The sequence below is a fragment of the Onthophagus taurus genome, chromosome 5, assembly GCF_036711975.1.
Source record: "Onthophagus taurus isolate NC chromosome 5, IU_Otau_3.0, whole genome shotgun sequence".
NCBI classification, from domain to species: domain Eukaryota; kingdom Metazoa; phylum Arthropoda; class Insecta; order Coleoptera; family Scarabaeidae; genus Onthophagus; species Onthophagus taurus.
In genome coordinates, this window is record NC_091970.1 from 6476175 (window position 1) to 6500493 (window position 24319).

General features: G+C 30.9%; 1 protein-coding gene across 3 annotated transcripts in view; it reads left to right on the top strand.

Annotated features, from left to right (window-relative positions):
- Positions 1-1182: 1182 nt before the first annotated feature.
- The window catches only part of LOC111417164 (stargazin-like protein), a 256890-nt gene continuing 233753 nt past the window's right edge, over positions 1183-24319 (top strand). Inside the window, exons 1-3 of one of the 3 annotated variants that reach the window (XM_071195664.1) lie at positions 8537-9272; positions 9361-9488; positions 9894-10150. The gene's annotated coding sequence lies outside the window, so the exon portion shown is untranslated. Of the gene's footprint in view, positions 1588-8536; positions 9273-9360; positions 9489-9893; positions 10151-24319 lie in introns of those variants that run through there. The other 2 variants (XM_071195660.1, XM_071195661.1) reach the window with 2 other exon arrangements.

Below are 24319 nucleotides of genomic sequence, written 5' to 3' on the forward strand. Positions count from 1 at the left end.
GCAATAAATATACCGAGATTTAAGACCTCTTCTTAGGGTAACGTAACTGGGTGGTGCCACGGCAGGCGGGCTATGGAAGCCGCTAAGTTATTATATATTTACTTTATGTAAATATCGCCTCCTCCGACGTATGAACTTTAGATTAACGCGAGCTTCAAGAGCCAACAGCGTTGCATTTTACCGGGTAAATTATTAATTGTTTATACCACAATGTTGTATTATAAACTTGGAATCTTTAATTAAAATTTAAAAAAAAAATAACTGAAAAAAGACTGCTATATTCCGGTGCACAGCTCGAAGGACCGATCGTGACGTCACATAACTACTATTTCACACTCTATTCAGTATGGCTGTATAACCCAACCTCAAAATGTTTCATTAACAATACGGAATATCTATAATACCGTTATTGTTAATTTAGACAAGTTTTCAATGATTACCAATCAATTTTCAATCATTTTGAACAACATGTAACAAGCATCAAACAGTTGTAAACCGTTTAGACAAAGTTTGAATTATTATGAAGTAGTCTTTAATCAATATGGACATCATAGACTAGTTATCAACAAGATATCAACCATTTAGACAAGTTTTCAATGATTTGCAACCAGTATTCAATCATTCTGAACTTTATGGAATATTTATAATCCAGTTATTAACCATTTAGACAAAATACCAATGACCACCAACCAATTTTCAATCATTTTGAACAACATGGAACAAGTATTAAAGAGTTGCGTCTAGGAATAACATTACTGGTCTTTTTTTCTGGCCATTTTGAAGGATAAATATCTTCCAAAATGCTGCCAACATAAAAAGCAGGAGAAAAGGAAACATACTTTACGCAAGCTTTCGATAAGGTTTGGCTCCCTGAGCTTCTGCTAAAGATATGATATCAATCCTGCACGGAGAGATAATCCCATTGAAAAACTACCCAGAAAAATACCTAGGAAATTACTTAGACACTAAATTACGTGAAATTTACATCACAACTTGGACAAAGCAACAGTTGTTGAATTAGATTGTAATCAATCGTGATGTAGTGGTTGTTCTAATCTTGTGGGATTGAAAATCTTTTTTGCAATTATAAAACATTTCACGTGGTATTAAAACATTTTCGACGCTTGCGCCGTAAACGAATCCAGGACGACACAATTCCTAACCGACTGAAATACTCAGTTCCTGCGAATATTCCTGCAGGATAGTCACGATTCGGCGCCACGTTTTCGCGTCGTTCGAAGCTTTCGCGGATTCGGGAGCGCGTAGCGAGCTTTTTCGGGAATATACGCAAAAGTACCATCGGGTGTTTCATGCAAAAAAAATACGTTGGAAAAATTGAAAACAACTGCCATATACGTTTCCATGTCCTTTTACGGGATGGTGAAAAAAATCATTGAAGTGGTGTTTACTTACAGTGAACGAAGGACGATTTCCATTTATATGGGTGTTGATTATTTAGTGATTATTTAGTTAGTTAGTAATCTGTGCTTGACTTAATTTTTTTGCTTAATTTTGTATGATGAACGTATGATGTGTTAAAAAATTGTGTTATGGGGAAGATGGAATTTGGGAAAACATGGAAGTTTTGTGAGTATCATTTTTTTAATAACACAATAAATTCAATTTTAATGTAAAATATAAAATATCTAATTGGTATTGGGATTATACTCGGAAATGACATAAAATTATTAATTAAATAAAATTATTTTGGTGGATGCGCTAATTTAATTTAACATATTCAATATGCGATTGCACATTTTTTTTCAATATTAATTAATTAATAACCTAATCGTACTAATTTTGTACAGACCAACGTTACCAAAGTTAATTTATCTGAGACACTTCCCCCTGCGAGATTTATTGAGCCCTCTAAATACTAACAAATTAGATCAAAGAGAAGTTTCCGGCATAAAGTGGTCTCCCTCGGTTCACGAATTCCGATCGATCATTGAAGATTCAATTTTTACTAATTTTGTGTGTCATGGAGTAGCTATGAACAAGCCGTAAATCGTTTGGACAAGCTTTTAACCATTTAAATTAATTGTCAATCATTTTGACAAACGTGGAATAGGAATTAACCAATTCTTAATAATTTAGACAAGTCCTCAATGACTACCAACCAATTCTCAATTATTTTGAACGACAAGGAGTAAGTACGAAGCAATTGTGAGCCATTTAGACAATGATTACGAACTAGTTAATCATATTGGATATCATGGACTAGTTTTATCAATAAGTTCATAACTATTTAGACAAATTTTCAACCCAATTTTTTAATTATTTTGAATGATATGACCCAGTTCTGAACCATGTAAACAAGTTGTCAATGACCGCAAACCAGTTATTTATCATTTTGAACAATATAGAATAGCTATGGATGATTTATTTTCATTTAGTTTGCCATTATTTTCATTTTAGCCAATTGTAACTTATTTGCTGCAACTACTTCATTTTCTGCAACAGCCAAAATCGCTGTGTCATCTGCGAATGTAGCTATTAAAGTTTCTGGTACCTGAGGAAGGTCGAATGTGTAAAGTAACTACAATGTTGGGCTAAGCACACTTCCCTGAGGAACCCCGGCTCGTATTTTATGTAGTGGTAAATAAGCATTTTCGTATTTTACTCTAAAATATTAATCAGAAAGATACGATTTTCATAGTTGACTATACGTTGATGTCGAAAGCTTGTGCAACATCCAGAAATACGGCAGATCAGACTTTATTTTCTTCAATTGCTATTTCGATAGTATTCGTTATGCACTTGGCCTATTGTTGCATGTTTATTCCGAAACCCAAATTGATGTGTTGGTATTAGGGCTTTTTCTTCTATGGCAGGTTTTAGTCTTTTTGTTTTTATTGTTTCTTCTTGTTGAACTACTTTTTCTAGTATTAGATCTAATTTACTGTCAGCCTTCTTATCGATCAATGTACTTACAGTTTTCTCTGCAGTGGCTTTATTTTATTTGAATTTACTGTTTTCTTATTCCTGATGGCTTGTAGTTCCTTAATACAATGCATCCTCGGTAATTCGCTGGATGATTTTCTCCACAGTTGAAACATTTAGTCGGGATTTCTTTGGGTTTAGTGCATTCGCTGGTCCAGTGTTCACCAGCATATTTAACACATCTTGGATGTGGCTCTAACCTTGACACCTTTTGCACCGGGGCATTTGTTTTGCTTTCTGTACTCTTCGATTTTGACACGCATTCCTAATATGTTTGTTATTTCATGGATTCCTTTTACATCCTCTGACGGTGCAAAACCCAAGATGTATAAAAGAACTCTTTTGTTTTGTATTTTAACATTTTGGTTACTTTACAAATGTTATACTTGCGCCCCAATAGATCATCTTTGATATCATTAACATCAGCTTTTATGCATCTTTTTAGCGACCACTTTCAGATTTCTGAAAATTCTAAAAATTTAACTTTTTAATTAAATTGGTTTATTAATCATTTTAACATCTCTATCACTTCCGGGTAAAAGTCAAAAAGTTAAAGGGCAAAGTCCGGCGACACCCTATATTTTGGAGATTCTTTCCCCCTTATTCGAAACGTAATTTATTGAGAATTGATGGCCCTTCCATACACGTTTTGTTCGATCTTTCGGCTCATATGTACACGATTGAAAGATTTGAGGAAAAATGCCAGTTGCTTCTCCTCCTCATCTTCGACGACATTGAGAAAGGGAAATTCTAAGATTCACCACTTCGCTCCTTTGGTGCAGCTTCTCTACGATGTTCTTCGACAATAGAGGCATTTATCAATCGTCTGTCAGTTCAGAAAATTCGTGACGAGAAAATCCTTCCCACCAAACACACAGATTTTCTTTCTTGACTCTTGTAAGCACTCCCACATTCTCAATATTTTATCCAAAAACGTTTTGCTAATTAACTTCGCTTATTGAGTTATATATATACAGCGCTCGATGTGGTTAAATTAATTGATCGATGTCATAATAAACCACAAACATAAATTTTTCTTGAATATGGTAAACTTCTAAGTGACGCAGAATATTAATTAGGTGAGCACGTCATCCCTAAGTTTCCGTTGCAACTTCTGCTCTAATATAAAAGCAGTAATTAGTTTATAAACGGGGCATCAAAGCCGCTATTGGAGAACCGAAATTTAATACGCCACGGCCAAGATTGAATTTCACGCCCACCAGATGTAACGCAATCTCTCAATTTGCTATTAAATAAAAGTTGCATTACCAGTGTATAGATTCTTGTGTAAAAGAAATTTTAAAATTAAAATGACCTTTACTTAGTAGAAAATTGTTTCTCGGTCTAGTAAATGACTAATTAGTAGACGGTCTTTTTAAGGGTTTCCAAGACATGAAAGGCCGCTTTAACGTCAGCCCTTCATGTTTCATTCATGATGTGTTTTCTAGTTAGGTCAGGTCGTTTCGTTGACTTTAAATTTTTTTATTGCCTTTTTTTTCAACGTCGGGGGTTTTAGCTGAAGTCTTTCAATGTTCAACAAGGTTAATTAATAAATTAGACTTAAACTTTTTCTCAAATGAATACGTTAGATCACCATTTGCATTAAAATATAACATAACATATTGTTGATATTTGGGAATATAACCTATGTTGAAGGCATATATTAAAGGGAGATAACTAGGGTAGTGGAGATACTTGCAAATGATGGGAGAGGAAGTACCACTTAAAAACGTAAAGAAGACAGATATATATAAAAAAACAGGAGAAAAGGGTAAACCAAGAAAAACGTGGATCTGTGTAATAGCGAAAATACTGATAAACAGGAATGGTAACTAGAAGGAAACAAAAAGCTGGCGCGATATCAAAAATTATTGAAAAAGCTGTTTTAATCATTTAGACAAGTTTACAACCCAACCCAAGAAGTTGCCAATTATTTTGACCCAACGCAGTATAGTTATGAACGAGTTCTCAACCAATTAGAAAAGTTTGCAACCCAACCCAACTAGATTTTAATCAGCAGACCATTTTTTCATCATAGTTTTTGCAATGTATTTCACATGACATAGACTTGTGTAGAAGAATCCGTTTCAACTTTGAGTTATTACAAAATTATTTTTATTAAAATACGAAAATACGCTATAAAGCAATGTCAACAAAAATAAATCATAACTCAAGAAATATCAACATAACAATCGTGACCGGCAATCCGCCATGCAGAGCAACCTAGTACTTGGTTGGGTAACCCATCCTGTTGATTACAGCCTAACATTTGGGCATGGAATCGATCAATGCATCGATAGTGGACTGGTCGATCTTCATCCACTTCGCCTGCAGCTGTTGGAGCTTTTCGTCGGCGAAAGTGGTCCGAATACCCGTCAACTAGTGTCAAAGGGTGCACCAGTCCATTACCGTCACTCAACGCTGCGCGATCCAGTTGGACATTCCTGGATGTGTGCTTGGGATCATTGTCTTGCTGAAACAGCCAACACCGACCCATGTTTTTGCGTGGCCAAGGAAGCATGTCATCTTGCAGACAATCCCTGTACTTCTGGCGGGCCATGGTGCCCGTAATGCGAACCAGAAGGCCGGTGATAGCAGCGCTGAAGTACCATCACACCATGACGGAACCACCGACATGCTTCATCGTGGGAAGCAGGTACTTGGGATTGAAGCGAGTGCCCGAAGGATGGCGTATGCGCGATATGCCATCAGTTCCGAATAGCAGGAACTTGCTCTCGTCGCTCCACAGGGACGTTCTCCTACTGCTGCCGGGTGCAGTTGAGGGGCGCGTTCGCCTACTCCACGCGCGCCTTCCTGTTCTTAGCTGAAACGAGTAGTTTCTTTACCGGACGTCGACCAATGAGTCCTGCATCCTTCAGCCTCCTCTTGACTGTCGATGTAGACGGTTGGCGCTGCGCAGACCATAATTCTCCCCCAAAGTCCACCGTCATGAGCCGTGTGTTCGCTCTGTACAGCATCGCGCAGTTCCTGTCCTCCAGCCGGGTGGTGATTTGAGGTCTAGCATTTTAGTTTCTTCGTCACGAAGCAACCAAGTGTCCTCCACGTCTTCAATACCGATGATATCTGCGTGATGAGCTGCATCTGTGTGCATCCTTGTCGAGCACCCTATATGATGGACTTCTGTGTCGATTCCGACAAATCTCGAACTCCTTTCTTTTTTACTCATTCTTAAGAATAATATTTCATAACTTTCAGAAAATATTACGTGAAAATAACGCGAAATAAAAATTTTCTAGGCCTGATATCGATTTTCAAAAGAAATTTGTCACGACTCTATACTTTGGCATATATTGCATCCTCTGGAATATAATATAATTGTATTCACTCGCTATGCATTGCTTGAAAATCAGATTCATTTAGACAAGTTTTGAACAACGTAGAATAGGAATTAATTAGTTATTAATCATTTAGACAAGTTTTCAATCCAACCCAGGTTTTAATCATTCTGGACGACACGATTCATTTAGACCATTCGTTTTTTCTTCTTTGTTTTTTTTTTTTACTTATATTGAGTATTAGTAATAGTGCAGCTTTATTCGTCTGGTTTATGCAACACCAACATGTCCAGGAACCGCAAAACCATTCAAAAGCGAGTCGATTGAACTGAAACACTTTTCAAATCGTACTATGTGGAGCTAACATAGTTTTAGATTTATTTAGATTTGTCCCATTTGCTGAGTGGACGCCCTATTTACTAGATTTCAATCCGATGGATTGCAGTGTGTGGTTGATTTTGGAGGACTTGATCGGTTTGTCGCTTGAATGAGACATATTGAAGCAGCAGGATTCTTTCTAAAAAAAATTTGCAGTATTAATTTATAAAATTTTGATTATAATAGTGTTGTATTTGGTATCATGAGATCCTAATAAGATCGGGTATACGATGAAGTTCATTGTTATGCGATTGCCGTCCATTTGTCGATCTCTATGCAGTAACCGATACATTCGCATCGATTTAACAGTATAACGCAAATGATGCTGTTCATTTATTAGGTCGGGTTTCGTGCCCGTTTCGATCGTCATTAGATTTCGTCGATAAAATGGACAGATGTGATGCGTGTAGTGAATTTCGGTGCAGACATTCAGGTCAGGTTGCATTGAAAATACAACCCGAATTAGTTGTATTTGCATTTTACGAATGCAACTCCCTCCAGTTAGTTTCAACCCGTTACGGTCGTTGATTTTTTTTATTTCCGCAACTACTACATCCAGTTATTTTGCTAAAACCACTCGTAACACGCACGCGGTGCGGTGTTTCATTATAAATTAGGTTTAAATGTATTATAATTAGGTTTTGAAATATATTTCGGTGGCTATTTCTGGTTTAATAACGTTTTAGTTTCAAATAAATGTTCTGCCATCGATATCCCAATTCGGAGGGGGTGATTTTTTTTTTTTGGGTGAAAGCAACCGAATACCAACCGCGGAAAATGGGAACGCAGGGGTAGCAATAATAATAGTCGACGGTGCCATCTGTTGCCCATAAATACTTCTCTTGGTGCCGGTCCGGTAATTTGTCGACGTGGGTGACACAAACCCGCGTATTTTCCCGTTAAATTTTGACAGCACTAGGCTGTTGCCGAAGCCACCCCCCGCTTCAACCTTCACCCCTCGTTTCCCATTTACCAGCCACGTAATATTAAAAATTCCTATCGTAATATGGGATCTCGTGAAAATAATTTATGTGTTGTTTCGATGCGATAAGGGATTTGTTTAAAAAACTTTTGAACGTCACGAGGCAAAAAACACATTCAAATTGAAATTTTTTTAATAACCGCCCACATCAACATTTGTCGTTTATTACCGAAATGAACTTTTACATCATTTAGATTTAAATTCGATTTAAATTCAATTGAGTACGAAATTTAACTAACCGCTTGGAATTGTTATGAACCAGTTTTTATTCATTTAGACTTGTTTTGAACAACTTGCTATACGAATTAACTAGTTATTAACCATTTAGACAAGTTTACAACCCAACCCAAGCAGTTTCTAATTATCTTGCACAACGTGGTATAGTTATGAACGAGATTTTAACCATTTAGACAAGTTTGCAACCTAAACCAAGTAGGTTTTAATCATTGTGGGCGACTTGGAATATATAAAAACCAATTCTGAACCATTTAGACAAGTTACAAGATACGATGGAATAGTTGTGAATAAGATCTCAATCTTTTGAGAAGTTTTTAACGCAACCCAACCAGTTTTTAATCATTTTGTATGACTTGGAATGGTTATGAAACAGTTCTTATTCATTTAGACAAGTTTTGAACAATGTGGAACAGGAATTAGTTATTATGATATGAGTATGATGTCAGTTTTTCCTTAATTTCTTTTTTTTTTTGATGTAGCACTTAAAACTACTACTTTCACAAGGCAAAAAACACATTTAAATTGAAATTTTTTCAATAACCGCCCACATCAACATTTGTCGTTTATTATCGAAATGAACTTTTGCATCATTTAGTTTAATTCGGTTTAAATTTAATTGAGTGCGAAATTTAATTAATCGGTAAATACTAAATTTATACGTTGTATGCTATTTACTAAACGTCTATTTACAACGTAAATTGCTCCAATCTGTAAATGAAATAACATTAAATTTCATATTAATTGCTCCCGGAGCAATATTTTATATTTGTAATCGAAGTAGTAAAAACAATAAACTGAATTACGTTGATAATAACGACGGGTATCAATTGTGTGTTGACTGTTGCGAATTACAATTAAATGAATTCACTGAACTCAAATTAATTTTCGAGAAAAATTAATATTACACATCAAAGACAAGCATTTCAACCATTTCATTAAAAATATAACACGGAATGAATAAATTAATCAGTTTAAAAGCTTCAGATGTCGAAAGTCTAAAGTTATGTTTTGGAGTTGAGCTCTGGCATTCTTTGAAGTTAACAACGTTTAGAAAATTGGGTTTTTTCAAGAACATCCAAATCGTTAACAAGAATTTGATGAAGCTGTTTTTTTTGCTAAAGAAAACAAACAAATAAGAAAAAATTTAAATTCAATTTAACTTTCAACACTGTTCTACAACGTTGTCAAATTTTCAAATGACTCAGGTAAGTGTGAGATGAAACTTCAGGGTTATTTGTGGGTCAACGCTTGAGTAAACGAGTACCTACAAAAATAAATATTTTAACAAAACTCTCAGTGAAATAATTAATAATATTATCTTTTAACTTGTAGTTAAGTAATACGAAGTAAATTAATTAATCAAATTTAAATTAAACGAAATGAAATCGTAATAACATAACCAAACAAAATAATAACTAAAATTAATCATATTTAAGGTAAGTGAAATTTTAGTTGAAAATTAAAATAAATAAAAAAGAACGAGTAATAATGAAATTGAAAATTATAACTTAACTTATCTTGTAGTTTATTGAAGTTCTCGGTTAAGAAAATTTGGACTCGGAAACAATGATTCTTGATTGGATTGGAATAATTCTTCGGAATGGATTAATCGGATCAGGAACCACTTAATTTTCTTGTTTATTATTAAAAAGGTGATTAATTTTAATTTTTCTTCTTATTTAACTTATTAATGTTTTCTATTTTTGAGGTTATGTCACAATGTTGATTGACAATTAACCTAACTTTTGATTTTTAAAACGATCGAGGACAAAAATTTGCGTGCACTCCTCATCACGTTCGAAATCACACTAAAATCAACCGTTTCGTTTGTTTATTGCAAGAACGTTTTAAATAACGTTTTCTGATTGGTTAAATTCTTCAACGTGAAATTCCTAATTTAAATTTCTCCGGTATCGCCAACTTCGAAATGTCAAATGTCACCAATTAAATTTTATCAAAAATTATTAAAATTTCTATATTAACAATATTTATGCATGAAATGTTGTAGTTTTATTGTTTTAACTTGGTTTTGCTGATTTCGGAACATTTTCTTTTAGATTTCAACATCCAGCTTCAAAAATATATTCAAATATTTAATCTACGGATTTTTGACTAATTTTTCATCAAAACTCCCATATGATGGATGGTTTTCGTTCTTGACATGCTAAGATTATCGTTTTGAATACTTTCAACCGGACAAATAGGAATTACAATAAGAAATTAATGAAAAATGAAATTTGAGGTTATGTATCTGTCAAAATTCTACAAAATTACTTCGTATCGACTTTACATGGATTAAATACAATAAAAAAACGTAAGCGGTCAATAATATATAATGAATTCTAACATGTTTACAACATTTTATTAATACAAAAACAAATTCCTTCTTTACAAGAAAACAAATTCCTTTGGTATAAAGAACTATTTAAACGGTATTGATTGGGGATTGTCTTTGCCGGGATGGACGTGGAAGGCATGGTTGAGGTGTTTTAACTTTACCATTAATAGATATGTATGTTGGTATAACGTTCTACCATTCGTATTATTAAGGAAAAGCTTTCATGGAGCTTTCAGTTGTCAATGTCAACTTTAATTTTTATTATTATATTCGTAATCTTCATAAAATAACCTTTAAAATGAGTCCAAACTCGATATATTTAACTTTAACATTAACGGAAATAAAATCACTTCCGGTTTGAAACGTCAACGTCACTTTTGACATATTTGTCATCTTCATTAAAAAACCTTTAAAATGAGTCCAAACAGGATACACTTATCTCAAAAAACAAAAAATATTAAACTTGAAGTTAGCAACAATAAAGATAGCAATTTAATTTTTAAATATTAATACCAACCTTAATTTTTTATTTTTGTTTTTGTTATATTTTTGTTTTTGTGACAAATATAAAGACATTTTATAAAAATTAAAAATATGTCAAAATGACGTTGACATTTCAAACCGGAAGTTGACCATAACTTCATTAATATTAAAGATAAATATGTCGTGTTTGTACTCATTTTAAAGGATTTCTAATGAAGATTACAAATATGTCAAAATTGAGGTTGACATTTTAAACCTGAAGTTAGTTATCATATAATAGACAAATGGACAACTTCATGGTGTTCTTCCATGATGAATTTTTTGTTAAAAAAACCTTTAAAATGTGTCCAAACAAGACGCATTTATCTCAAAAAACAAAAAAGTTAGAATAAAAAACATTAAACCCGAAGTTAGCAACAATGAAGGTAGCAATTTAATTTTTAAATATTAATACCAACCTTAATTTTTTATTTTTGTTTTTATATTTTTGTTTTTGTGACAAATATAATGACATTTTATAAAAATTAAAAATATGTCAAAATGATGTTGACATTTCAAACCGGAAGTTGACCATAACTTCATTAATATTGAAGATAAATATGTCGTGTTTGTACTCATTTTAAAGGATTTTTAATGAAGATTACAAATATGTCAAAATTGAGGTTGACATTTTAAACCTGAAGTTAGTTATCATATAATAGACAAATGGACAACTTCATGGTGTTCTTCCATGATGAATTTTTTGTTAAAAAACCTTTAAAATGTGTCCAAACAAGATGCATTTATCTCAAAAAACAAAAAAAGTTAGAATAAAAAACATTAAACCCGAAGTTAGCAACAATGAAGGTAGCAATTTAATTTTTAAATATTAATACCAACCTTAATTTTTTATTTTTGTTTTTATTATATTTTTGTTTTTGTGACAAATATAAAGACATTTTATAAAAATTAAAAATATGTCAAACTGACGTTGACATTTCAAACCGGAAGTTGACCATAACTTCATTAATATTGAAGATAAATATGTCGTGTTTGTACTCATTTTAAAGGATTTCTAATGAAGATTACAAATATGTCAAAATTGAGGTTGACATTTTAAACCTGAAGTTAGTTATCATATAATAGACAAATGGACAACTTCATGGTGTTCTTCCATGATGAATTTTTTGTTAAAAAAACCTTTAAAATGTGTCCAAACAAGATGCATTTATCTCAAAAAACAAAAAAGTTAGAATAAAAAACATTAAACCCGAAGTTAGCAACAATCAAGATAGCAATTTAATTTTTAAATATTAATACCAACCTTAATTTTTTATTTTTGTTTTTATATTTTTGTTTTTGTGACAAATATAATGACATTTTATAAAAATTAAAAATATGTCAAAATGACGTTGACATTTCAAACCGGAAGTTGACCATAACTTCATTAATATTGAAGATAAATATGTCGTGTTTGTACTCATTTTAAAGGATTTTTAATGAAGATTACAAATATGTCAAAATTGAGGTTGACATTTTAAACCTGAAGTTAGTTATCATATAATAGACAAATGGACAACTTCATGGTGTTCTTTCATGATGTATTCTTTATTAAAAAAACCTTTAAAATGAATCCAAACAAGATGCACTTATCTCAAAAAAGATAGAATAAAAAATATTAAACCCGAAGTTAGCAACAATGAAGGTAGCAATTTAATTTTTAAATATTAATACCAACCTTAATTTTTTATTTTTTTTTATTATATTTTTGTTTTTGTGACAAATCTTAAGACATTTTATAAAAATTAAAAATATGTCAAAATGACGTTGACATTTCAAACCGGAAGTTGCTTATATCTCGAGTAATATTGGAATTAAACGTATCATGTTTGGACTCATTTTAAAGGATTTTTCACGACGATTACAAATATGTCAAAATTGACGTTGACTTAACCGGAAGTTGACCATAACTTCATTAATATTGAAGATAAATATGTCGTGTTTGTACTCATTTTAAAGGATTTTTAATGAAGATTACAAATATGTCAAAATTTATACTTTTCCGTACTTTTTTTTTTTATTTTTAACGTTTTTTTTTGAGTCATTTCACGGTGATTACAAAAAAATCGTCGATTTTTAAGTCACATGATGATTCTTGAACTTTTTTAACAAAGGAAAAGCTGAACGACTTGATTATATTATTACAATACGTAATAAAATAAAGTGTTATAGACATTTTATATTACCCATTTAGAATTTTATAATAAAATCGACAACCACACAATTTCAATAGCTTAAAAGCTTGGCTCTATATCATTTTAAAGTTGCATATAGTTCCTGTATTGCCCTTTCCCCATAGTATACAAGGTTACATTATCGTCAATAATCCAACCTTCAGTATGGTTGATATGGTAGTTAGTTGGTGGTGGCAGGTATTATGTATTGTGTACAGTAATCCTTTATCGAACGCGTTCTGGGACGTATTGTAGGAATTCTAGTAGCAATTGAAGCGAACGTTCAAGATATGAATAGATGTTAAGTATGTTGACTTGGGCTCATGAAGCAATTCCATTCATCGTTGAAAGAACGTTTTTGTCTTCATTTATTGACATACATAATTTTCTTAATATAAACAACAGAATTCCATAGTTTCGAAATGATAACTTCAATTCGCGGTTCGGGATCGTAAATTATTTAAAATTTTCCGTTATTATTTCTTTTCTTTACTCGCGAAAACATTAATAAAATTAACCACATGAATTTGAATAAGCGTACGAAATTTTATGCATCTAAAAAAAAGGTAAAATCTAATTACTTATGTATTAACAACGTCAAAATGACATTTATTTCTTCTACATTATTATTTAAAAATGTTTTTAGATTTCTTTTTCGACCATGGTCAAGAAATATGTTTTTGTATTTTCATTACTAATGGCTTTTAACATCAGCTTTCATTTAATAAAATACGTCGATTTCGCGAATCGAGACGATCGAGAGGATTGGCACAAAAAAACTTGTGAAATGATCGAATTAATCAAAGAAGGATTATGCAATACGTGGAATGTGTTAAGAAAAACAATTTGTCGCCAACCGGTGTATAAACCGCAACCGTTTTATATGCATATTTGGAACTATCTTCTCGGTATTGAACATGATGATGGTTGTCCTAGAAACCTTTTCGATTTGTTAAGAATTTAATAAATTAATAATAAAAAGATATATTTAATTTTTCTTAGAAATAATATAAATACAATGTAAAAGCGTAAAATAGTCAAAAGTGACGGTTTCTTTTATATGTAAAATATGGAGGATTCGAGAAAAGCTCGAAGGCGTGCTTCCGGCGCAATGAAAAGCCCTCCTTATTCCACCACGAACAATATCGCAATACCCCAACCATAATAACAAAGATTTTTACACCGAATTTCTTTTAAACAACAAGAAAAAACGACCATCCCGACTGCGAATTTAATTTTCCGGAAATATCTCGATGGGCTTCGTTCGTAAGCAATCTGTAGTCCGTTCCGAAATCATCAGTCCGTTTTTCCCGTTTAATATCGCGGACTGTTTGTTCAAGAAGGGCAGGAGGAAAGTCAACACGAGAAGAGAGATTTTGTCTCGGGCTGAAATAAAAACCGATGGCCTCGCAAAGAGCACGATTCTTTATTAACGCTTTACAAACACCTGCCTCTTTGTACAATGGAACTTAAGTGGTTTTAATCTAAAACGAAGTATTAAAAAAAGTGTGTAAAATGGTACCAAATAGGTTGTGTTTGGTTAAAATTAAAAAATTGATAATAAAGTATAATTATACAATGATAAAAATATAAATCATAGATAATAAGAAATTGGGCAGAGCATACAAGAAGTTGACGATGAGGGAAGAAGGAACTTGAACATAGAAAGGATTTGAATACAAATATGATGAGTTATTATTATGAACGGAGGAGAAAGTTGGAGCTGTTAAAAATATAAAGAAAGATTCTGAAATTACCACAATGGAGAGTATATAAGAGATAATAAGAGAAGGAATGGTAAAAAGGTAACACAACTGTTCTGAAATCTGAAGAAAGAAATATGGCTTGAAAGATAACGAGTGGTTAATGAATGCTAAGAAGTTAAAGAGGAGGTAAGAAGGCTGAGTTTACATCGTTCTTCGTTTGAGTTCTATTTCGAAAAATTTTTATATCGAACCATACTATTTCTATATCAAATTTAAAAATAGGCTATTTCAGCTTTATTTTGAGATATAAATCATTACTTAACTCGTCAAAATGAAGTTGATATGATTTTTTAAACTTTTCACTGTTTTTGACTTAACCTAACTTGACAGATTTTCTTGTATGTTCTATTTCGAAAAACTTTTCATATCAAACCCTACTATTTCTATATCAAATCCAAAAATAGACTGTTGCAACTTTAATTTGAGATATAAATCATTTCTTAACTCCTCAAAATGAGGTTGATATGATTTTTTAAACTTATTACTATTTTTGACTTAACCCAACTTGACAGATTTTCTAGTATGTTCTTTTTCGAAAAAATTTTTATATCAAACCATACTATTTCTATATCAAATTTAAAAATAGGCTATTTCAGCTTTATTTTGAGATATAAATCATTACTTAACTCGTCAAAATGAAGTTGATATGATTTTTTAAACTTTTCACTGTTTTTGACTTAACCTAACTTGACAGATTTTCTTGTATGTTCTATTTCGAAAAACTTTTTATATCAAACCCTACTATTTCTATATCAAATCCAAAAATAGACTGTTTCATCTTTAATTTGAGATATAAATCATTTCTTAACTCCTCAAAATGAGGTTGATATGATTTTTTAAACTTTTTACTCTTTTTAACTTAACCTAACTTGACAGATTTTCTTGTATGTTCTTTTTCGAAAAAAATTTTATATCAAACCATACTATTTCTATATCAAATCTAAAAATAGATTGTTTCAGGTTTAATTTGAGATATAAATCAGTTCTTAACTCCTCAAAATGAGGTTGATATGATTTTTTAAACTTTTTACTGTTTTTGACTTAACCCAAGTTGACAGAATTTCTTGTATGTTCTTTTTCGAAAAATTTTTTGTATCGAACCCTACTATTTCTATATCAAATCTAAAAATAGATTGTTTCAGGTTTAATTTGAGATATAAATCAGTTCTTAACTCCTCAAAATGAGGTTGATATGATTTTTTAAACTTTTTATAGTTTTTGACTTAACCCAACTTGACAGATTTTCTTGTATGTTCTATTTCGAAAAACTTTTTATATCAAACCCTACTATTTCTATATCATATCCAAAAATAGACTGTTTCAACTTTAATTTGAGATATAAATCATTTCTTAACTCCTCAAAATGAGGTTGATATAATTTTTTAAATTTTTACTATTTTTGACTTAACCCAACTTGACAGATTTTCTTGTATGTTCTATTTCGAAAAACTTTTTATATCAAACCCTACTATTTCTATACAAAATCCAAAAATAGACTGTTTTATCTTTAATTTAAGATATAAATCATTTTTTAACTCCTCAAAATGAGGTTGATATGATTTTTTAAACTTTTTACTATTTTTGACTTAACCCAACTTGACAGATTTTCTAGTATGTTCTTTTTCGAAAAAATGTTTATATCAAACCATACTATTTCTATATCAAATTTAAAAATAGGCTATTTCAGCTTTATTTTGAAATATAAATCATTACTTAACTCCTCAAAATGAGGTTGATATTAACTTTGTATCTTTGATTATGATAAATTTGGAACATACAACTTTAACAGATCATATCTCAAGAATGAATTGAGATATCGTGATGGAATAGCGAACATTTTAAAGATAATTTAATCGAGATTTAATGTACCATAAATAATTTTCTTATTTTCATAAACATCGTTGTAACAAATTAACTTCAACTTTACACCTTTCTTTGTTATAACTTCAAAAGAAGTCATATCTCAAGAACGATTTGAGATATCATTGTGAAATAGCAAGCATTTTAAAGGAAATTTAGTTCAGATTGAGTGTGCCATAAATAATTTCATAATTTCCATAAACAACCTCGTTATGATTTTTTAAACACAACCTTACACATTTGATTGTTATAATTTTAAAAGCAGTAATACAAAAAATCGTATCTCAAGAACGAATTGAGATATCATGATGAAATAAGAAGCATTTTAAAGCAAATTTAATTGAGTTTGAGTGTACCAAAAATATTTTCTTAATTTCTATAAACGTACTTGTTATAATTTTTTGAACAAAACTCTACCTATTTGATTGCTGTTTATGGTAAAAGCAATAATATAAAAAATCGTATCTCATAGACGAATTGAGATATCATGATGAAATAAGAAGCATTTTAAAGCAAATTTAATTGAGTTTGAGTGTACCAAAAAGATTTTTTTAATTTCCATAAACGTACTTGTTATGATTTTTTAATCCCAACTCTACGTATTTGATTGCTGTTTATGGTAAAAGCAATAACATAAAAAATCGTATCTCAAAGACGAATTGAGATATCATGATGAAATGAGAAGCATTTTAAAGCAAATTTAATTGAGTTTGAGTGTACCAAAAAGATTTTTTTAATTTCCATAAACGTACTTGTTATGATTTTTTAAACCCAACTCTACGTATTTGATTGCTGTTTATGGTAAAAGCAGTAATATAAAAAATCGTATCTCAAAGACGATTTGAGATATCATGATGAAATAGCGAACATTTTAAATATATAACATTTTAGACGTATAGATATACCTCGTCCTTGTTTAAAGTGAAATAACCTAAGATGGGAATAACACAAATCGATTCTCCAAGCTGAATTAGAATTTGTGTGTACTCAACTAATTACAATAGTATGGATAATCTAATTGTGTAATTTAACCATTAATAATTTAATTATAAGTCAACAATATTGTTTGAATTACTAAGAAATTGCTTTCGTTTGGTTACATTCAATAAATCTACTTTGAAAAGTTCTCTGTGGTGTTACATTTTCAGTAGAATGACAACGAATCACTTGGACGGGTTCCCGGAGAATCCCGGACACTTTATAAACGTGCAATTGTGGGATGGTGTAAACCGTGAATACAAATCGAGGTCGATTTATCTTGTACAAAAGAAAAACTGTGTCAAACAAGTAATAGATTTCAAGATTTTAGAGTTTGTTTTATCTAATTTAGGTGATGAATACCATTTGGTGTGACCCAAAAGAAAAAAGTTTTATAGATCTCACGTTCTAACAGTAAACGTTAAGGGTGGTAGATTTCCTGGGAAAATTAAACGGGAAATTGTCGCCCCAGGACGTAAAGAAAGTAATAATCCGCTGTAAATCCAGCACAAAAGAAGGCCGTTCTCGCTAACGGACTGGATGGTCGGCGTTGGATCGGTGAGGTCGCATTTACCCCAAAGGATAAGAATAAAATATTAAGTCAATTTGGCCAAAGCAAAAACGTACGGGGCCGAGGACATAAGTTGACGCGGTTCTATGTCTAGATAAGATATTTTCAAGCTAGGTGTGCTACGTAGCGTTACCGGAACCTGGTTTTTATCGCTCGTCCGGATTAATTTTATACCCTACTGACCGCCAATGCGGATACGGGAGCTTTAACGTCCGTCCCAACCATTACGCAGAACGAATGAGTGAATTCGAAGCGGATTGCTGGGTAGTATTTCTTGTAAGGATTAAAGTGACCCGAGTGAACGTATTCGAACCTCTAAAGAATTCTACAAAAAGGACACCAAAAAGTAGTAACAAAAAAAAATAAACCAATAGAAAAGTACCGAAAACACACATACACGTTGACTTTTGCGGTTCTCACGCAAACTCATGTGATATTCATGAAACATCCTGAAGACGAAAGGGTCTCGTACACGTTACTATCGCGTATCTTTCGCATGTAAAGTGTTTAAACTGCTACAATCTGCCCCTTCTTCCATCCGATTTTGACCCACTCCCATCAGAACCTTTCCAACACCTTCTCTCCCCTGGAGCATTTCGCTACTGCGTCAGGTTTTTAGATTGGATGTGGACCCAGGACCCGGCACCTCCTTATGGGAAATACATTATTCAAAGATCGGGAAATTTTTACCCTCCTACATAGTGTTACTAAGACCTCAAGGAAATCGAGATTAAAAAATTCGTGTTGTAAAAAAAATTTCACCAAAATTGGTTTATTAATTTCTTTTGAGGAAAGATCCCTTATTCGTGCTGAGAAGTGAGAACCATCAGTATATAATAGTTCTTTTTTGGAAATTTATTATTTAATTTGAGATATAAATCATTTCTTAACTCCTCAAAATGAGGTTGATATGATTTTTTAAATTTTTTACTGTTTTTGACTTAACTCAACTTGACAGATTTTCTTGTATGTTCTTTTTCGAAAAACTTTCATTATCAAACCATACTATTTCTATATTAAATCCAAAAATAGACTGTTTCAACTTTAATTTGAGATATAAATCATTTCTTAACACCTCAAAATGAGGTTGATATGATTTTTTAAACTTTTTACTATTTTTGACTGAACCCAATTTGACAGATTTTCTTGTATGTTCTTTTTCAAAAAACTTTTTATATCGAACCCTACTATTTCTATATCAAATCTAAAAATAGATTGTTTCAGGTTTAATTTGAGATATAAATCAGTTCTTAACTCCTCAAAATGAGGTTGATATGATTTTTTAAACGTTTTACAGTTTTTGACTTAAACCAACTTGACAGAATTTCTTGTATGTTCTTTTTCGAAAATTTTTTTGTATCGAACCCTACTATTTCTATATCAAATCCAAAAATAGACTGTTTCAGGTTTAATTTGAGATATAAATCAGTTCTTAACTCCTCAAAATGAGGTTGATATGATTTTTTAAACTTTTTACAGTTTTTGACTTAACCCAACTTGACAGAATTTCTTGTATGTTGTAACTTCGTAATGCTGTATCCCATAATTTTGATTTTCTAGAACAATAACTAGAACAACTAGAACAACCCAGAACAACAAAGAAAATTTGATTTTTCCAAAAATGGGGGGCTAGTCAAAAAACCTGTTTTTTCTGTTTTCTCGTGGAGTTTTTATTTTTTCGATTTGCCGCTTTGGAACAATGTAGAACAACTCTAGAACAATCTAGAACAACAATAAAAAATTTAAAAATCAAAAAATGGGGGGTTAACTTCCCGCACTCATAAACCCTACTATTTCTATATCAAATCCAAAAATAGACTGTTTCAGGTTTAATTTGAGATATAAATCAGTTCTTAACTCCTCAAAATGAGGTTGATATGATTTTTTAAACTTTTTACAGTTTTTGACTTTAACCCAACTTGACAGAATTTCTTGTATGTTCTTTTTCGAAAAATTTTTTGTATCGAACCCTACTATTTCTATATCAAATCCAAAAATAGACTGTTTCAGGTTTAATTTGAGATATAAATCAGTTCTTAACTCCTCAAAATGAGGTTGATATGATTTTTTAAACTTTTTACAGTTTTTGACTTAACCCAACTTGACAGAATTTCTTGTATGTTCTTTTTCGAAAAATTTTTTGTATCGAACCCTACTATTTCTATATCAAATCCAAAAATAGACTGTTTCAGGTTTAATTTGAGATATAAATCAGTTCTTAACTCCTCAAAATGAGGTTGATATGATTTTTTAAACTTTTTACAGTTTTTGACTTAACCCAACTTGACAGAATTTCTTGTATGTTCTTTTTCGAAAAATTTTTTGTATCGAACCCTACTATTTCTATATCAAATCCAAAAATAGACTGTTTCAGGTTTAATTTGAGATATAAATCAGTTCTTAACTCCTCAAAATGAGGTTGATATGATTTTTTAAACTTTTTACAGTTTTTGACTTAACCCAACTTGACAGAATTTCTTGTATGTTCTTTTTCGAAAATTTTTTTGTATCGAACCCTACTATTTCTATATCAAATCTAAAAATAGGCTGTTTCAGCTCTATTTTGAGATATAAATCATTATTTAACTCCTCAAAATGAGGTTGATATGATTTTTTTAACTTTTTACTGTTTTTGACTTAACCCAACTTGACAGATTTTCTTGTATGTTCTTTTTCGAAAATTTTTTTATATCTAACACTACTATTTCTATATCAAATCCAAAAATAGACTGTTTCATCTTTAATTTGAGATATAAATCATTTCTTAACTCCTCAAAATGAGGTTGATATGATTTTTAAAACTTTTTAACTTAACCCAATTTGACAAATTTTCTTGTATCTTCTTTTTCGAAAAACTTTCTTTATCAAACCATACTATTTCTATATTAAATCCAAAAATAGACTGTTTCAACTTTAATTTGAGATATGAATCATTTCTTAACTCCTCAAAATGAGGTTGATATGATTTTTTAAACTTTTTACAGTTTTTGACTTAACCCAACTTGACAGAATTTCTTGTATGTTCTTTTTCGAAAAATTTTTTGTATCGAACCCTACTATTTCTATATCAAATCCAAAAATAGACTGTTTCAGGTTTAATTTGAGATATAAATCAGTTCTTAACTCCTCAAAATGAGGTTGATATGATTTTTTAAACTTTTTACAGTTTTTGACTTAACCCAACTTGACAGAATTTCTTGTATGTTCTTTTTCGAAAAATTTTTTGTATCGAACCCTACTATTTCTATATCAAATCTAAAAATAGGCTGTTTCAGCTCTATTTTGAGATATAAATCATTACTTAACTCCTCAAAATGAGGTTGATATGATTTTTTAAACTTTTTACTGTTTTTGACTTAACCCAACTTGACAGATTTTCTTGTAGGTTTGTTCTTTTTCGAAAAATTTTTTATATTGAACCCTACTATTTCTATATCGAATTTAAAAATACGCAGTTTCAGCTCTATTTTGAGATATAGATCATTACTTAACTCCTCAAAATGAGGTTGCTATGATTTTTTAAACTATTTACTGCTTTTGACTTAACCCAATTTGACAGATTTTCTTGTATGTTCTTTTTCGAAAATTTTTTTAAATCTAACACTATTTCTATATCAAATCCAAAAATAGACTGTTTCATCTTTAATTTGAGATATAAATCATTTCTTAACTCCTCAAAATGAGGTTGATATGATTTTTAAAACTTTTTAACTTAACCCAATTTGACAAATTTTCTTGTATCTTCTTTTTCAAAAAACTTTTTATATCGAACCTTACTATTTCTATATCAAATCCAAAAATAGACTGTTTCAACTTTAATTTGAGGTATAAATTTCTTTACTCCTCAAAATAAGGTCGATATGATTCTTTAAAATTGTTTTTGACCTAATCCAACTTGATAGATCTTCTTGTACGTTATTTTTTTTTGTTTGTCCTCTTGGGAAATATATTATTCAAGGAAATCTAAAATAAAAAATTTTGTTCAAAATTGGTTTATTAATTTCCTTTGATGACGAATATCCCTTATTCGTGCTGAGAACCATGAGTACATAATACCCTTAATGGTCGTGATTAATACTATAGTTAAGTGGGTCGACATCGTCCATCTTCAAAGTGTATTAATAGAACGAGCTGTGCATGTAGATGAATTATTGGGGTATGAATCTTTAGTTATAAATTTATGGCTGTTTCACTAACAAGATATTTTCTTTTAAGTTAACGTTTTAAAAGTATTGAGTGATAAAAAGATCTCCATCAAGCTGTCTACTTCTATAAAAGTTTTCTTGATACGGGTCTCTGATTCAATCTCAGGTAAAATCTTTTCGACGTTGAAAAGGAAAAATAAAGGGGAAAAATAGTAAAAGCGTTATAAACCCGGTAACACAGATTTTTAAGAGATAACCATTTGTTAAAATTCCGAGACGATTTATATTCACATTTAAAACCAATAATTCCCAGTTATCGGTTGGAGCGTCGCGACACTTGGCCGTATTTCCGGGTTTTATGTTGCACTTTTATTATTTTCCGTTCGCGGCAATTACAGAAGACACCGAGCCAACTGGGACCGCAAAATGGAAGCCGAGGAGATTATATACTGGGACAGATGTAGTAAATTGTGTATAAAACGAAGACGACTTTACCAAAATATCCTAAATCCAGTTTCTCTTAAATTTGTGTTTTGAACACCGAGTGAATTACAATTTCTAATATCTCGTAAATAACCTGTTATGATTTATTTCATTTTCGCCTTTCCAACCATACTCGTAACTAATATAACCCATTCTTTTTACTCTCCGTCTTCATCTTATTTTCAGTACTTCCCATAGTCGTTACTCATAAAACCTCTAACCACTATTTTCCCAAGAAAACGCAATAAATATCAACCTCTCACGGACGCACTATTAGCAATACATTTCCGACGTGCCATAAAAGATTACTCTAACATATCCTTACTCGCTGATATAATCGTTCGCGCTATAACCTATTTATTTATTTTCACTTTTTAAATAAGGTCAGGGTGATTTTTTTTTAATTTTCATATTTTTGATATAATCCAAGTTGACAGATTTTCTTGTAAGTTCTTTTTTGAAAATTTTTTTATAACTAACCCTACTATTTCTATATCAAATCTAAAAATAGACTGCTTCAGCTTTATTTTGAAATATAAATCATGACTTAACTCCTCAAAGTGAGGTTGATATGATTTTTTAAATTTTTTACTTATTTTGACTTAACCCAACTTGACAAATTTTCTTGTATGTCCGTTTTCGGAAAATTTTCTTTATCAAACCCTACTATTTTTATATCAAATCTGAAAATAGACTGTTTCAGCTTTATTTTGAGATATAAATCATTACTTAAATCGTCAAAGTGAGGTTGGTATGATTTTTTAAATTTTTTACTATTTTTGACTTAACCCAACTTGACAGATTTTCTTGTACATTTCTTTTTGAAAATACTTTTATATCGAACCTTACTATTTCTATATCAAATCTAAAAATAGACTGTTTCATCTTTATTTTGAGATATAAATCATTACTTAACTCCTCAAAGTGAGGTTGATATGATTTTTTTAATTTTTTGCTGTTTTTGACTTAACCCAACTTAACAGATTTTCTTGTATGTTCCTTTTTGAAATTTTTTTTATATCGAACCTTACTATTTCTATATCAAATCTGAAAATAAACTGTTTCAGCTTTATTTTGAGATATAAATCATTACTTAATTCGTCAAAGTGAGGTTGATATGATTTTTTAAATTTTTTACTGTTTTTGACTTAACCCAACTTGACAGATTTTCTTGTATATTTTTTTTTGAAAATACTTTTATATCGAACCTTACTATTTCTATATCAAATCTGAAAATAGACTGTTTCAGCTTTATTTTGAGATATAAATCATTACTTAACTCCTCAAAATGAGGTCCACATGATTTTTTTGAAATTTTTAATTTTCTATATTGAACCCAACTTGACAGATTTTCTTCTATGTTCTTTTTCAGAAAACTTTCTTTATCAAACCCTACTATTTCTATATCAAATCTGAAAATAGACTGTTTCAGCTTTATTTTGAGATATAAATCATTACTTAACTCCTGAAAGTGAGGTCGATATGATTTTTTAAACTTTTTACTGTTTTTGACTTAACCCAACTTGACAGATTTTCTTGTATGTTCTTTTTCGAAAATTTTTTTATATCGAACCTTACTATTTCTATATCAAATCTAAAAATAGACTGTTTCAGCTTTATTTTGAGATATAAATCATTACTTAACT